Here is a 13999-nt window from a genome sequence, read left to right on the forward strand (position 1 = left end):
CAGTTCCTTCCCTGGACCTTTGGAAGAGTTGAGTCTGGGGATAAGAGGAGATTGCCTGGGTTTTATTTTGCTCTCTGGCAGATTGAAGCCAGTGGCTTTGAAATCAGGGCCATGTCGAGGAAGCACATCCACATATCAGTAAAATTAATGATGGTGTCAGAGAATATTATTTAAATCAGGGAATAATAACCAAGGAAAGTAATTTGCAGTCTGTGGAACATTTGTCTTCGGTTTAAAGTTGCAGAGAAAATAGATCTCCAAACACAGCGGAATTAATTTGCCCTGCAGAATGATGTTGATTTACAATGGCCATCGACATTGTTCGTCTAATCCGTATTCCGTGCCAACAGTGGTTCTCCTCCGCTTGTATTTTGACAGCCCTGGAGCCATTCCCATCCGACAAGCTAGTGTTATTGGAATAATGTTCGTAATAGATCAGCCACTTGCCTGGCAGCAAGAACTCGCGGGCAGCATTACACTCGCTGTGACACAAGGAGCTGCAGATGCTGCAATCCTGAGCAAAAGACACAAAGCGCTGGTCAGCGGGTCAGGCAGCATCTGTGGAGGGAATGGGCAAAGACGGCATAGAAACATGAAAAATAGGTGCAGGAGGAGGCCATTCGGCCCTTCGAGCCAGCACCGCCATTCATTGTGATCATGGCTGATCGTCCCCAATCAATAACCTGTGCCTGCCTTCTCCCTATATCCCTTGATTCCACTAGCCCCTAGAGCTCTATCTAACTCTCTCTTAAATCCATCCAGTGACTTGGCCTCCACTGCCCTCTGTGGCAGGGAATTCCATAAATTCACAACTCCCTGGGTGAAAAAGTTTTTTCTCACCTCAGTCTTAAATGACCTCCCCTTTACTGTGGCCCCTGGTTCCGGACTCGCCCAACATTGGGAACATTTTTCCTGCCTCTAGCTTGTCCAGTCCTTTTATAATTTGATATGTTTCTACAAGATTCCCCCTCATCCTTCCAAACTCCAGTGAATACAAGCCTAGTCTTTTCAATCTTTCCTCATATGACAGTCCCGCCATCCCAGGGATCAATCTCGTGAACCTACGCTGCATAGCACTGCCTCAATCACAAGGATGTCCTTCCTCAAATTAGGAGACCAAAACTGTACACAATACTCCAGATGTGGTCTCACCAGAGCCCTGTACAACTGCAGAAGAAGAGTGAGGCCCAGTGCAAACTGGAGGGACAGCACCTCATATTTTGCTTAGGTAGTTTAAGGGCCTGTCCTACTTGGCGATTTTTTTTGGGCCCTCGTTTTAAGGGATCTTAAGGGGGTCGGAGAATGGTGTCCATTACTGCCCATTGTTCGGTCTGTTCATAAACTGATAGGAGCAGAATTAGGCCATTCGGCCCATCAAGTCTACTCCGCCATTCAATAGTGGCCGATCTATTTCTCACTCCTCACCCCATACTCCTGCCTTTTCCCCATAACCCCTGACACCCGTACTAATCAAGAATCTATCTATCTCTGCCTGAAATATATCCACTGACTTGGCCTCCACAGCCTTCTGTGGCAATGAATTCCACAGATTCACCACCCTCTGACTAAAGACATTCCTCCTCATCTTCTTCCTAAAGGAACGTCCTTTAATTCTGAGGCTATGACCTCTAGTCCTAGGCTCTCCACATATAATAATAATAATAATGGATGGGATTTATATAGCGCCTTTCTAATACTCAAGGCGCTTTACATCGCATTATTCATTCACTCCTCAGTCACACTCGGTGGTGGTAAGCTATTTCTGTAGCCACAGCTGCCCTGGGGCAGACTGACGGAAGCGTGGCTGCCAATCTGCGCCTACGGCCCCTCCGACCACCACCAATCACTCACACACATTCACACACAGGCAAAGGTGGGTGAAGTGTCTTGCCCAAGGACACAACGACAGTATGCACTCCAAGCGGGATTCGAACCGGCTACCTTCCGGTTGCCAGCCGAACACTTAGCCCATTGTGCCATCTGTCGTCCCACTGGATATACTCTATCCAGGCCTTTCACTATTCGGTAAGTTTCATTGAGGTTCCCCCTTCATCCTTATAAGGGGAGGTAAATATGTACAGTATTGGGAAAAGCCAATAAATATACAATAAATAAGATGCCCAGTAAACAGGAAAGGCAAACACAGTGTGAAGAAAGGAACTGCAGATACTACTTTTATCCCGAAGATAGACACAAAATGCTGGAGTAACTCAACGGGACAGGCAGCATCTCTGGAGAGAAGGAATGGGTGACGTTTCGGGTCGAGCCCCTTCTTCAGACCGAGAATCAGGGGAGAGGGAGACTAGAGATATGGAAGTGTAAGGTGTGAAGATGACAGATCAAAGCAGATGATGCTCAAGAAATTGTTAGCTGAAGGGAAGGTGACAACGGGGCACACAATCAGTAAAATTAATCAGGAGGACAGTGAAACTAATCGGAGAACAAGGTTTACTCCAACAACCTAGCGGTAACTCATTGAAACAAGAGACCCAGTGATTTGTTCCCAATACAAATGGAGGCCTTGGACACAACAGATTTTGTCCGCTATAACCAAAATCCGTTATAAAGGAGTTACAAAGTGCTGGAGTAACTCAGCGGGTCAGGCAGCATCTCTGGAGAGAAGGAATGGGTGACTTTTTTTCCTCAGTCTGAAGAAGGGTCTTGACCCGGAATTATCATCTATTCCTTCTCTCCGGAGATGATGCCTGTCCCGCTGAGTTACTCCAGCCTTTTGTGCCTGTCTCCGGTTTAAACCAGCATCTGCAGTTCCCTCCTAAGCTAAAGCATTCTGCAGTCGATACACTCCTTGCACCACTTGTTCGAAGGAGTGAATGTTCAGGATAGTTAATGAGCATTGGACTAATTACCTGTCACGTTAAGTGGCTCGGAGCCACACAAGACCACGGAGCATGTTCCCTTCTGCTCCTGACTCATGCCTCATTAGCGGAGGTAAAGGCTGGGGTGACTTAGGAGGTGAGTCACTGTGCCCAGATAGTGTGTGCAGCCAGTGTTACAGGAAGGAACTAAACGCATGCAGGGCACCCTACAGATTGCAGCTCTGGGTTTAAAGTGGAGATCATCTCTGCGGGTAACTTAACTGGTTTAATGGGCTTTCTGACTCGTGTTATTTAAGCAGAGGTTCCCACCTGACAATGTTTATCGATGGATCTCACTCATTGAATCACAGGCGTAAGGACAATGCCTTTACCGCAACCTTTACCAGAGGAAGTGTTGCAGTCACGCGATCCTGGGAACTAAATTCAGATTCAGATTCAAATTCAAACGTTATTGTCATTGTGCAGTGTACATTACAGAGACAACGAAATGCAGTTAGCATCTCCCTAGAAGAGGTTACATAGAAACATAGAAACAAAGAAAATAGGTGCAGGAGGAGGCCATTCGGCCCTTCGAGCCGGCACCGCCATTCATTGTGATCATGGCTGATCGTCCCCAATCAATAACCCATGACTGCCTTCTCCTCATATCCCTTGATTCCACTAGCCCCTAGAGCTCTATCTAACTCTCTGTTAAATCCATCCAGTGACTTGGCCTCCACTGCCCTCTGTGGCAGGGAATTCCACAAATTCACCACTCTCTGGGTGAAAAAGTTTTTTCTCACCTCAGTCTTAAATGGCCTCCCCTTTATTCTAAGACTGTGGCCCCTGGTTCTGGACTCGCCCAACATTGGGAACATTTTTCCTGCATCTAGCTTGTCCAGTCCTTTTATAATTTTATATGTTTCTATAAGATCCGCCCCCTCATCCTTCTAAACTCCAGTGAATACAAGCCTAGTCTTTTCAATCTTTCCTCATATGACAGTCCCGCCATCCCAGGGATCAATCTCGTGAACCTACGCTGCACTGCCTCAATCACAAGGATGTCCTTCCTCAAATTAGGAGACCAAAACTGTACACAATACTCCAGATGTGGTCTCACCAGAGCCCTATACAACTGCAGAAGAAGTTGTATATTTACACAAAAGGAAACAAAGTGTTGGAGTAACTCAACAGGCCAGGCAGCATCCCTGGAGAACATGGATAGGTGGTTTTCAGGCTGGCTGTGGTGGGTCGAGACCCATCCGAGATCTTGGTCTGAAAAAGAGTCCCGACTTGAAATGTCACCTATCCATGTTCTCCAGAGATGCTGCCCGACCCGCTGAGTTACTCCAGCACTTTGTGTCTTTCCTCAATAAGATGTCGGCTGATCTTCTGTCCCCACGATCCTCAATCCCCTTAGTATCCAGAACTCTATCACTTTAACTTTCGTTTAGAGATACAGCGTGGAAACAGGCCCTTCGGCCCATCGAGTCCGCCTCGAACGCCAATCCCCCCGTACAGTAGGACCATCCAACACACCGGTGACAATATACAATTTTTACCGAAGTCAATTAACCTACAAACCTGCACGTCTTTGGGGTGTGGGAGGAAACCGGAGCACCCGGAGAAAACCCACTTGGTCATGGGGAGAACGTACAAACTCCATACAGACAGCACCCGTAGTCAGGATCGAACCTGGGTCTCTGGTGCTGTGAGGCAGCAACTTCACCCATGCGCCATTCAGCATTGAATAGGCTCTGAGCCTCCAAAACGCACACCATCTATATGTCCTGTGGTCTATTTGCCTGTATCCACTGTTCTAGAGTCATAGAGTGATACAGTGTGGAAACAGGACTAACGGCCCAACTTGTCCACACCGGCCAACATGTCTCAGCGACACTAGTCCCACCTTCCTGCCTTTGGCTCTCCATGCACCTGTCTAACCGTTTTTTAAATGTTGGGGTAGTCCCAGCCTCGACAACCTCCTCTGGCAGCTTGTTCCATACACCCACCACCCTCTGTGTGAAAAAGTTACTCCTCAGACTCCTATTAAATCTTTTCCCCTTCACCTTAAACCGATGTCCTCTGGTCCTCGATTCCCCTTACTCTGGGCAAGAGAATCTGTGTGTGTCTACCCGATCTATTCCTCTCATGATTTTGTAATTCTGTTCTTTGTTTCGAGAGAGAGAAACATAGAAAACAGGAGCAGGAGCAAGGCCATTCGGCCCTTCGAGCCAGCACCGCCATTCAATATGATCATGGCTGATCATCCTCAATCAGTACCCCGTTCCTGCTTTCCCTCCCATATCCCTTGATTCCATTAGCCTTGAGAGCTAAATCTAACTCTCTCTTGAAAACATCCAGTGAATTGGCCTCCACTGCCTTCTGTGGCAGAGAATTCCACAGATTCACAACTCTCTGGGTGAAAACGTTTTTCCTCATCTCAGTTGTAAATGGCCGACCCCTTATTCTTAAACTGTGTGACCCCTGGTTCTGGACTCCCCCAACATGGGGAACATTTTCCCTACTCTGGGCACGAGACTCTGCCCATCTACTCCTCTCATGACTTTGTAATTTTGCTCTTTGTTTCGACAGCGAGAGATTGTTGAGTTGGAGAGCGCCTGTCACAATGCAGACACACATTGCCTCGTTTAGTGAATTAGCCAGTGCAGAGGATGTGTCCTGTGTGATTATGTTGCTCTGAAACCCCCTGGGACTTGGTGCTTGTTAGGCCTCTCACCGCTCTCTGAGTTGCTAATGAAGATGGCAACTCCTAATTGAACGGGAATCCGGCCAAGAGGCTGCTATCGCCCGCTACTTAGTCAGTGCAAGATCACAACATGACTCAAGCCGTGACTACATCCCACCTCATCATTTAAGTTGCAAGGAAATACATTTTCTTGCTGCCTTACACAAAGTGCTGTGGAGCAACTCAGGTTGGGTCAGAAAGTCAGGCAGCATCTCCAGAGAACATGGATAGTCCACAGACTCTGAAGAAGGGTCTCAACATCCAACGTCGCCTATCCATGTTCTCCGAAGATGCTGCCTGACCTTCTGAGTTACTCCAGCATTTTTTGATTTGTCTTATTTCTAATTTGGAGATACAACTCAGTGGGCCGAAGGGCCTGTTTCCGTACTGTCGCTCTAATGTCTGAAGCTCGGACTATTTATCGATAGGTTTGATATAATCATTTTCTTCCTGCAGTTTTATGTCTTGCCCTTCGAGCTACATCTTCCCTTCCCTTCGGCAAAGCCCTTTAAGGCATCCACAGGAGAGACAACATCATTAACCAATCTGCAAAGTCTAAGGATAAAAATTTATAATATTCCACTTTTTCGTGTAGGAAGGAATTCAATCCTCTGGGTGTGATTACAGAGCATTGGAGAAAATGATTATTGAGATGGTTATTTGTGCAGTTCCTCCATCTAAATCTGAGAAGGTTTATTTCACTCTTTCCTCACCCAGTCCCCTGCCAAATATCCCCGGCCAAAAGTCCTTTCAGGGCGGCACGGTGGCGCAGCGGTAGAGTTGCTGCCTTACGGGTTCGATCCCGACCACGGGCGCTGTCTGCACGGAGTTTGTACGTTCTCCCCGTGACCTGCGTGGGTTTTCTCTGAGACCTTCGGTTTCCTCCCACACTCCAAAGACGTGTAGGTTTGTAGGTCAATTGGCTTGGTAAATGTAAAAATTGTCCCTAGTGGGTGTAGGATAGTGTTAGTGTGCGGGGATCGCTGGTCGGCACGGACCCGGTGGGGCCGAAGGGCCTGTTTCTGCGCTGAATCTGTAAACTAAACTAAACTAAACTAAACTTCCTATTCATGTGGTTATCTGAAAGCTTGTTAAACTCCACAACTGTATCTGCTTCCACTGCCACCCCTGGCTCCCAGGACCCTCTGAGTTTCAAAACATGACGCACACACCCATTTTAAACTTTCCCTCTCCCATCTTAAAGCTATGCCCTCTTGTCTTTGGCATTTCCCTGGGAAAAATGGTTCTGACTGCCTACCCTGTCTATACCTCCCATCATTTTATATACTTCCATCAGGTCTCCTCTCAACCTCTGGCAGTCCAGAGAAAACAATCCAAGTCTGTCCGACCTATCCTTGTAGCTAATGCCTTCTAATCCAGGCAGCGTTCTGAAGAAGGGTCTCGACCCGAAAACATCACCCATTCCTTCTCTCCGGAGGTGCTGCATGTCCCGCTGAGTTACTCCAGCTTTTTGTGTCTATCTTCGGTTTAAACCAGCATCTGCAGTTCCTTCTTACACAGCATTATGGTATTGGCGGATTAGTTTAGTTTAGTTTAGTTTAGTTTAGTTTAGTTTAGTTTAGTTTAGTTTAGTTTAGTTTCAAGGACAGTTTCTTCCCAAAAAGCTGGAGTAACTCAGCGGGACAGGCAGCATCTCTGGAGAGAAGGAATGGGTGACGACGTTTCGGGTCGAGACCCTTCTCCAGACCCGAAACGTCACCCATTTCTTCTCTCCGGAGACGCTGCCTGTCCCGCTGAGTTACTCCATCATTTTGTGTCTATCTTCAATTTAACCAGCATCTGCAGTTCTTTCCTACACAGTTTCTTCCCAGCTGCTATCAGGCAACTGAATCATCCTACCACAACCAGAGAGCTACTATTGACCTCATTGGTGACTCTCAGACTCAAGATTCAAGATTCAAGTGAGTTTTATTGTCATGTGTCCCAGATAGGACAATGAAATTCTTGCTTTGCACAACATCCGCCCTGATCGGACTTTGCTGGCTTTACCTTGCACTAAACGTTATTCCCTTATCATTTACCTATACCCTGTAAATGGCTCGATTGTAATCCTGTATTGTCTTTCCCTTGTCTCTAAACTAAACTAAACTACAGTTTCTTTTAAAATATTTTTATTAGCTTTTTATTCAAAAACAAAAACAAAACAAAAGAATAATGATAAACATATAATTGATATTGATATATAGGGATCAGGGTTACATTAATAACAGGATACTGAGTTGGATGATCAGCCATGATCACATTGAATGGCGGTGCAGGCTCGAAGGGCCGAATGGCCTACTCCTGCACCTATTTTCTATGTTTCTATGTTTCGATAACCTAAATATGAGTCCAGTGTCAAAATACACATTGAATATAGACCTCTATGTAAATATAGTTAAATGTTTAAAAGAAAACATATATATATAAAAAAACAAAAAGAGAAAAAGAGAAAAAAGAAGAAAAAAGGGAAAATCAAAACCCCCCTAAACTAGAGAAAAAAAAGCAAAACAGAATCTGAGCTGCAAAGAATTTCAACAATTGTTTGTCGACAAGTCCGTTCCACCGTATAAATGTAGAATTATTTTTTTAACGGTTGGAGAGGGGACAATTTATGTTGAATGGTGAAAACTGTTTGGAAACTGCACTGGTCTCTCTGCGAAAAAACCTCATGATTGCCTAATAAACCATAAATAACTCAGGAAATGTTGAAACTATGACAATAACAGATGAAGAACTAAAGATGTGCAGACATTTACTGCTGCATGAGCAACTTATTTCATGTTCTGGGCAGTTTACAACAACTTAGAATTTAGTTTAGTTTAGATTGGAGAAACAGCTCGGCCCTTTGGCCCATCGGGTTCGCACCGACCAGCGATCCCCGCACATCCTACACACACTAGGGACAATTTACACTTATACCAATCCAATTAACCTACAAACCTGCACGTCTTTGGAGTGTGGGAGGAAGTCGAAGATCTCGGAAAAAACCCACGCAGTCACGGGGAGAACGTTCAAACTCCGTACAGACAGCGCCCGTAGTCAGGATCGAACCCGGGTCTCCGGCGCTGTAAGGCAGCAACTCTACCGCTGCGCCACCGTGCCGCCCTGTAATTTCATAAGTTGTCGGAGCAGAATTAGGCCATTCGGCCCATCAAATCTACTCCGCCATTCAATCATGGCTGATCTATCTCTCCCTCCTAACCCCATTCTCCTGCCTTCGCCCCCATAACCCCTGTGATGCTTGACATCTTGAAGGAGAATGTTAAAATAAACTGAGAATGCTGTCAATACTCAGCAGGTCAGGAAGCAGCTTTGGAAAGAGAAATGGTTAAACGTTTCTGAACATTTTCTGTTTCAATAGACAATAGACAATAGGTGCAGGAGGAGGCCATTTGGCCCTTCGAGCCAGCACCGCCATTCAATGTGATCATAGCTGACCATCCCCAATCAGTACCCCGTTCCTGCCTTCTCCCCATATCCCCTGACTCCGCTATCTTTAACAGCCCTATCTAGCTCTCTCTTGAAAGTATCCAGAGAACCGGCCTCCACAGAGAATTCCACAGACTCACAACTCTCTGTGAGAAAAAGTGTTTCCTCGTCTCCGTTCTAAATGGCTTACCCCTTATTCTTAAACTGTGTGTGGCCCCTGGTTCTGGACTCCCCCAACATCGGGAACATGTTTCCTGCCTCTAGCGTGTCCAAACCCTGAACAATCTTATATGTTTCAATGAGATTCCCTCTCATCCTTCTAAACTCCAGTGTGTACCAGCCCAGCCGCTCCATTCTCTCAGCATATGACAGTTGCTTCCTTTTTGTCAAATTAGGGCAGTGTACACCCTCACATTGCCCACTATCTCCACCTCAGTGTCCACTATCTTGCTGTTGCGTATTGCCCCAATAACTCCCCATACTGCCCCACTTCCCCGCTCACTCTGCTCACTGCCCACTATCTCCACCAACCAGTCTGTACACCAAAGATCATAGTGAACACTGTCTCCCTACCTCAGCATTCGCACTTCCCCATTCTCCACCCACAGTCTATACACTGGCTACCCCTCTATCCCACTCTCTCTCTCTCTCCATCTTTCACTCCCTCTCTCTCTTTCTCTCTCTCTCTCTCTCTCTCTGTCTCCCTCTCTCCCCCTCTCCTCCTCCCTCTCCCTGTCTCTCTTTCCCTCTCTCCTTCTCCCTCCTCTCTCTCCCTTTCTCTCCCTCTCCCTGTCCCTCTCTCTCTCTCACCCTCTCTGTCACCCTGTCCCTCTCCCTGTCTTTATCTCCCTCTCCCAATCTCGCTCTATCTTCCTGTCCCTGTCTCTCTGTCTCCTGCTCTCTATTCCACTGTATTGCTATCTGTCTCTTTCTCTCTCTCTATCTCCCTCCCTGTGTCTGTGTATGTCTCTCTCAGTCTCTCTCTCTATCTCCCTCTCATTCTCTTTCTGTCTGTCTCTCTGTCTTTCATTCTCTTTCCCTATCTCTCTCTATCCGCCTCCCTCTCTCCCCGTCTGTCTCTATCCCTCCATCTCCCTCCCTCTCCGCAGGATCCTGTCTCACTCTTTATTTTACTTCAGATCTTCTTTCCTGATGAATTTCTTTGTTGATTTAACAACAGATGATGCCGCTCCCCCAGGGAGCCGTTCAGTGCAGCACGTTGCACGCAGTGTAGGATGAGAAAAACAAACGGAGATACTGTGGTTCATGGTACACACTGGCACAGGCACACATTGACACACACACACACACACACACACACACACACACACACACACACACACACACACTGGCACAGGCACACACTGACACACACACACACACACACCTGGCACACACACACACACACACACACCCACACGCACACACTGGCACACACACACACACACACACACACACACACACACACACACACACACACACACACACACACACACACACACACACACACACACACACACACACACACACACACTGGCACACACACACACACTGGCACAGGCACACACTGGCACAGGTACACACCGGCCCTGACACACCGCTGGTCGGCGTGGACTCGGTGGGCCGAATGGCCTGCTTCCGCGCTGTATCTCTAAAATAAACTAAACTAAACTACACAAGAGGGGGCAATTTACAGAAGCCAATTTAACCTACAGATCCTTGGAATGTGGGAGGAAACCGGAGCACCCGGAGAACACCCACGCGGGGGGTCACAGGGAGAACGTGCGAACTCCGTATAGGCAGCACCCGTGGTCAGGATCGAACCGGGGTCCCTAGCGCTGTGAGGCGGTAACTCTGCCCGCTGGACCACTGTGCTGCCCAGTGTGCTGAGATAAATAGCACTACGGTGGTGCAGGTATTAGCGTTCTTGCCTGACAAGATCCAGTGACACAGGTTCGATCCTCACCCCTGGTGCCCTTATGCCTGGTGCTCAATCTTAGAAGATTGAGGGGGGATCTTATAGAAACTTACAAAATTCTTAAGGGGTTGGACAGGCTAGATGCAGGAAGATTATTCCCGATGTTGGGGAAGTCCAGAACTAGGGGTCACAGTTTAAGGATAAGGGGGAAGTCTTTTAGGACCGAGATGAGAAAAACATTTTTCACACAGAGAGTGGTGAATCTGTGGAACTCTCTGCCACAGAAGGTAGTTGAGGCCAGTTCATTGGCTATATTTAAGAGGGAGTTAGATGTGACCCTTGTGGCTGAAGGGATCAGGGGGTATGGAGTGAAGGCAGGGATGGGATACTGAGTTGGATGATCAGCCATGATCATATTGAATGGCGGTGCAGGCTCGAAGGGCCGAATGTCCTACTCCTATTTTCTATGTTTCTATGTACAGTCGGTACATTCCCTTTGTGACTGCGACTATTTTCTTCATAGAAACCATATATAAACAGCATCAGGTTCAATTTGACCTCCGGCACTGTTTATGTGTAGATGTGTGTGTTTTTCCCCTGGGTGCTCCAGTTAGCTCCCACATCCCAAGGTTGTCAGGTTCAGTGGCCTCTGTAAATTTCCCTTGCATGTGCTGGGAATGATAGAATCCAGGAGGAGTTGATGGGAATGACTGGGTACTTGATGGGTAGTTTTAAGTTTTAGTTTTTAGAGATACAGCGCGGAAACAGGCCCTTTGGCCCACCGAGTCCACGCCGACCAGCGATCCCCGCTCACTAATAGCCCTGTCCCACTGTACGACAGATGGCACAATGGGCTAAGTGTTCGGCTGGCAACCGGAAGGTAGCCGGTTCGAATCCCGCTTGGAGTGCATACTGTCGTTGTGTCCTTGGGCAAGACACTTCACCCACCTTTGCCTGTGTGTGAATGTGTGTGAATGTGTGTGAGTGATTGGTGGTGGTCGGAGGGGCCGTAGGCGCAGATTGGCAGCCACGCTTCCGTCAGTCTGCCCCAGGGCAGCTGTGGCTACAGAAGTAGCTTACCACCACCGAGTGTGACTGAGGAGTGAATGAATAATGCGATGTAAAGCGCCTTGAGTATTAGAAAGGCGCTATATAAATCCCATCCATTATTATTATTATTATTACGAGTTCATTCCAAGAGCTCTCCCGAGTTTAAAAAATATCAAACTCGTGGTAAGCACGGAGAATGAATGTAGCGGGTACGTCGGGGCTCGGGGACGTCTCTTAGCGGCTCGTAACGCTAACGGCAGGTACTCGGGAAGACTCGCTAATGGCAGGTAAGCTCGGGAAGACTCGTGAAGATTTTTCAACATGTTGAAAAATGTCCACGAGAGCCCCGAGTACCGACGAGTGGCCATTACCGTAAATCTCCGAGTTCGAATCAGGGCAAACGCGGGAGAGAGAGCTCTTGGAATGAACTCGTACCGTGGGACAGGGGTTTAACACTATCCTACACACACTGGGGACAATTTACATTTATACCTAGCCAATGAGCCTACAAACCTGCACGTCTTTGGAGTGTGGGAGGACATCGAAGATCTCGGAGGAAACCCATGCTGGTCACGTGGAGAACGTGCAAACTCCGTACAGACAGCGCCCGTAGTCGGGATCGAACCAGGGTCTCTGGCGCTGTGAGGCAGCAACTCTACCGCTGTGCCACTGTACCCTCAGTACAGGCTTGATGGGCTGAAGGGCCCACCATTGGTGCCAAATGATTCAGTGACTCTGTGGGTACAAGAAATGGCAAGGATTTAGACAGAACCGGATGAAGAAACAGTCCAAAAAGTTGTACGGGTTTAGAGTGTATATGAGATTACAATGTTGCGATAATCTTGGAAACTTGCCTGAAGGAATGGGAATGGGAATGGGAATGGGTTCAAAATATTCCTGGATACATGGATTTACAATAATGTAAAGGAAGAAAGGGCAGCACAGAGGTGGTGCAGCGGTAAAGTTGCTGCCTTACAGAGCTTGCAGCACCAGAGACCCGGGTTCCATCCCGACTACGAGTGCTGTCTGTACGGAGTTTGTGCGTTCTCCCCGTGACCGCGTGGGTTTTCTCCCATTTCTCCGGTTTCCTTCCACACTCCAGGTATGTAGGTAAATTGGCTTGGTAAATGCAAAAAATGTCCTTAAAGCCCTGTCTCACGGTACGAGTTCATTCCAAGAGCTCTCCCGAGTTTAAAAACTCGTGGTAAGCACGGAGAATGAACGTAGCGGGTACGTCGGAGCTCGGGGACGTCTCTTAGCGGCTCGTAACGCTAACGGCAGGTACTCGGGAAGACTCGCTAACGGCAGGTAAGCACGGGAAGACTCGTGAAGATTTTTCAACGTTGATGAAAAATGTCCACGAGATCCCCGAGTACCAACGAGTGGCCATTACCATAAATCTCCGCGTTCGAATCAGGGCAAACGCGGGAGAGAGAGCTCTTGGAATGAACTCGTACCGTGGGACAGGGCTATTAGTGTGTGTAGGATAGTGCTAGTGTACGGGATGGTCGCTGGTCGGCACGGGCACGGTGGGCCGAAGGGCCTGTTTTCGCGCTGTATCTCTAAACGAAACAAAACTAAGTAGGGGCTCGGTGGTCACAGAGAGAACGTCTCGTAACATTCGAGGTAGAAGGGTGATGAGATCAAACCAGAGTTTCATTGATCATCGGAAAGTAAAGGTTGGAACACAGCAGGAGAAAGGAACAGCTGGCAGATCCAAGTTGCCATGACGATGCTGATTACAGGAAGTTCAAAGAGGAAGTGAAAAAGTGAAAATATGGAAACTTTAGACTCTGGAGATACAGCAGGAAACAGGCCCTTCGGCCCAACGAGTCCGTGCCGACCAGCGGCCATCCCGTACACTAGCACTATCCTACACACACTACACACACCAGGGACAGTTCACCAAAGCCAATTAACCCACAAACCTGGAGTGTGGGAGGAAACCGGAGCTCCTGGAGAAAACCCACGCAGTCACGGGGAGAGCGGACAAACTCCGTACAGAGAGCGCCCGCAGTCAGGATCGAACCCGGG

At 47.8% G+C, this 13999-nt stretch overlaps 1 protein-coding gene across 1 annotated transcript in view; it reads left to right on the forward strand.

The window, feature by feature from the left end:
* The window catches only part of nptxr (neuronal pentraxin receptor), a 28670-nt gene that overhangs the window by 5325 nt on the left and 9346 nt on the right, over positions 1-13999 (forward strand). The window lies entirely within an intron of this gene.

Source organism: Amblyraja radiata, chromosome 38 (assembly GCF_010909765.2).
Source record: "Amblyraja radiata isolate CabotCenter1 chromosome 38, sAmbRad1.1.pri, whole genome shotgun sequence".
In the NCBI taxonomy this organism is placed as follows: domain Eukaryota; kingdom Metazoa; phylum Chordata; class Chondrichthyes; order Rajiformes; family Rajidae; genus Amblyraja; species Amblyraja radiata.